Raw genomic sequence first — 4048 nt, 5'->3', positions numbered from 1 at the left:
AGCTGCAGGTGATCAGCTTCGGAGTCTCAGGACAGCGTCGGGACACATTGTCACGGATCCGGGAGAGGTCTTGGGATTGGCCACCGACTTCTACAGGACCCTTTTTCAGCAGGAGCCACTTGCTCCTCGCACTCGTCGTGCCCGCGAGGAGGTGTGGAGACACACTCCTTCCTTGGTCCAGCCTAGCATGCAGGCGACGCTGCTGGCACCCTTTACCACGGATGAGATGCTGGAGGCCTTGATGGCCATCGATGGACAGAAATGCCCAGGTGAGGATGGGCTATCCCGGGCATTCTTCACCTCCTTCTGGGACCAGATCCATCAGCCCCTCTTAGCAGCTTTTCAGAGGATTTTCAGCAGCGGTTATATGCCAGAGAGCCTCTCCTCGGGATTGATTTGCCTCATCCCGAAGGGAGGAGATAGACAGGAGATCCGTCAGTGGCGCCCGATCACTCTCCTTACCACTCATTGCCTACAAAATCCTAGCCAAGATGATCAGCGCCAGAGTTCAGCCTCTACTTCCAGACATCATTCACGACACTCAGACAGGCTTTGTTCAGGATCGCAGTATCCTGGACAATGTCTTCACCTTTTCAGAGGCGGCAGAGTGGGCTCAGCACAGCGGATCACACCTTGCAATCCTACTTCTCGACTTTGAGAAGGCCTACGATTGGGTGGACTGGTCCTTTCTGGAGGGGAATCTGGAGCGGCTAGGTTTCCCAGCAGGTTGGATTCAGGGCATTTCAGCTTTGTACAGCCTCCAGCAGAGTCATCATTGGAGGCAGGATGGGAGAGCGTTTTAGCTTGGAGAGATCAGTGCGTCAGGGTTGCCCCCTTGCCCCTTACCTGTTTCTCTTCTTCGCCGAGGCTATGACTTACTATCTCCGGGTGAGGTCTACAGGGATCAGGGGTGTTCGCCTACCCCTCCGGGAGGACACGGAGCTCTTGGACTCGGAGTACGCGGATGACACAGCCCTGTATGTCCAGGATGATGAGTTGATGCTGGAGAGGGTGAGGTTGGCCCTAGAGGTCTTCTGTTCGGCTGCTGGTGCAAAAATCAACTGGAACAAATCAGTTGGTTTCCTCACAGACCCCGGGGCGCGTTCTCAGTGGGGGAGGTTTTTGGGTTTCAGGTGGATCCCGCGGGGACAGACAGCTAGATACTTGGGTTTTCAGGTCGGCCTGGACATCACGCCAGCTCAGCAGTTTCTCCCGGTGTGTGCTAGATTCCATCCGACGGAAGCTGGCTTATTGGAGCACTGCTAAGCTCTCCCTTGCAGGTCGTGCCTTGGTAGTCAACCAAGTCCTCCTTGCCACGGCTTGGTATGTGGCTTCCTGTTGGTGTTTCTCGAGATCCAGTGTGGCTCAGCTTAGGAGGCTGGTTCGGAACTTCCTTTGGTCCGGGGAGGATGGCCTCAGAGATACCAGAGCCAGGGTTGCTTGGCAGACAGTTATTCTTCCGCAGGCTGAGGGAGGCCTTGGAGTCATCGATCCAAAGCTGCAGAGTCAGGCCTTGCTAGGCAAGTTAGTCATCCGCGGTTTGACCCCGGGGGGGCAGACGTGGAAGATGCTACTTCAGCAGGGGGTCGGTTCTTGTGTCTCGCGACGAGGTGGAGAGTGGCTCCCGTCCCTCAGGTGGATCTTCACTTCCGCCCCACTTACTCAGCCCCGTTCCCCACTCGTTCGTAGCCTCCTTATGGTTTGGAGGCGGCTCCGCCTCAGTCTCATTCAGTCCCCTCCCCGCTGTCAGGAGGAGATTGATCACCAGCCGCTTATCTGGAACGATCAGGTCAGAGATGCCGAGGGCCTTCAGTTGGGGGAGAGATCACACATCAGGTGGGATGGTTGGATGAGGGGGCCAGCCCGGTCCCTTCGAGTTTGGAGGGACACGTACAGATATTTGGAGACGGCTGATCTCGCAGACACCGCTGGAGGAGTTCGTGGAGCCCAGGCGAGACACAGGAGATCGACGGCGCGATCCCAGCTGACTGGTTAGTTCCACCGGAGCCTCAGATCCTCATGCCTGGTGACGACCGTTGGCTGGGACAGTTCACCCCCCGTGGCATCCCACTGGTGGTCGCAGGACATATGGTCGACTCCTCTATTTCTTTTTTCGCGGTTATGGGGGATGGACGACTCAGGAGAGAGGATGCACTCATCGACCCCCTACTTCCATGGCAGAGGGTTCAGATCGTAGGCCTTTTGGGGAAGGTCTGGCATACCGACCCTAGCATCGAGCAAGATCAGCTGCAGCTTTGGCGACTCTGGCTCTGGGAGGGGCGGGCCTTGTCAGAGCTTGAGTGGGACCCAGGAGAGTGGAGCTGGCCAGAGGTTGTGACAGGACAGGGGCCGACCTCCTTCTTCGCCTACAGCACGACTTTGGGCAGGCGAGTTCTTGGGAGGATGCAGAGTCGCCCCCCCACCCAGCGGCCCAGCTGGTATGCACAGGGTATTTCCAGATTCTTTTTGCAGGCCTTCTGGAAGGCCTTGTGGGAGAGCTGGCGGCCGCGGAAGATCTCCTACTTCCTGTGGCTTCTCGCCCACAAAGGTCTTCCGGTGGGGAGCTGGTTGAGACAGATAGGCCAGGACGGACGTTGTCAGATCTGCCATGTGACTGAGGAGTCACCAAAGCACTGCCTGTGGAGCTGCACTCGCGCCCAGGAAGTGTGGAGGTGGACTTTCCGGATTCTCACTCGCGCAGCACCAGAGCTAGGCTTGATCACGTGGGGCGCGTTCTGTTGGTGCAGCACCGCACCTGGTCTACATCACTTATTCGAGGCATGCCAGCAGGACCCCACTTTTCTTATCACGCAGGGTACATGGGGGCTGCTTGAGGGTATCCCGCAGCACCTAGCAGAGGCGGATACAGGAGTTCAGGAGAGGCAGCCAGTCTGGGAGATTATCAGCAGCATAGCAGGGTGGCACATTTGGACCTCGCGTTGCGCGCAGATCCTCGATGGCACCTCCTTATCGACTGCCCAAGTCATGACTGATATTTGGTGCGAGATTATTCATACCCTCAGAGGCCAATGGGACCAGATTCAGGGAGATTCCTGGTCCGATTCCCGGTCCGGTCAAGAGAAGCGGAGACGCTTCCTTCGGGCTTGGAACACTCAGGGCCTCTTCTTCGAGAAAACCTCGCAGGGCCTTCGGTGGTGCTATTCACCACCCCGATGGCTATTCATTCACACTAGCCTCATCCCGATGTGAGAGATTGACTTATTGTGTTACCTTTTAGGGCTGTGTCCGATTTGTGTACGCAGCCCGTCAGCTACAAGCTGACTTTTTGTATCTTGTTCTCGAAGTAATATAATTAGCACTGTTTTTTCGAAAAAAAGTAGAGAATATTGCGCACGATATAGATTGGGTGAAGTATAACATTGAAGTGCATGTGCTTGGGTGGGATTCTGACCGATCATGCATGGAGCAAGGAAGACTAAGGAAGGAACAAAAAAACCTACAAGATCTCCGTAAGACTTGGAGAGACCGCTACGATCAACTTTATACCAAGGATGACACTATAAAGGACATAATGGATTGTGTAGAGGTCTTCATGGACTGCAAGTACGTAATCCATGAAGAGTATGACTATATATTAGAAGAAGTGGAAGATGAGGTCCCGAGTGACCCATTTAGTGGTGAGGAGAAAAGTAGCTCAGATAGCAATGCAGAGCAGTAAACCTCCTCCTCAATTTTGGCATTTTTGGCGAATGTCTCTTCTGGAGAAAGATTTTGCTTAAAAATACTATTTTTGCAATATTTTTTGTATATGAGAACTCTTGTTTAACAATACTATTTTTTGTGATATTTTGTTAAAGGTTGGTATATACTAATGCTTTACTAATGTCGATATATACCGATCTTTACCAGCATTGGTATATGCCGATGCTTATATAGTGATGCATGTTTTTCGATGCTAATAGCAAAGCAAATACCGACCTTTTCGCCCGTTAAAAAAAACTTTGCGTAAAAAAGATCAGTATTTGTGTAGCTTGTACCTTGTAGTGTCTATCAATGGTGCCATCATGAACACATCCATATTCTCTAC

This window comes from Dipteris shenzhenensis, chromosome 28 (assembly GCF_047967505.1).
Source record: "Dipteris shenzhenensis isolate YYH24624 ecotype China chromosome 28, Dip_SZ_1.0, whole genome shotgun sequence".
NCBI classification, from domain to species: domain Eukaryota; kingdom Viridiplantae; phylum Streptophyta; class Polypodiopsida; order Gleicheniales; family Dipteridaceae; genus Dipteris; species Dipteris shenzhenensis.
The sequence above is the reverse complement of the archived record's forward strand: the minus strand, read 5'-3'. Positions refer to the sequence as shown.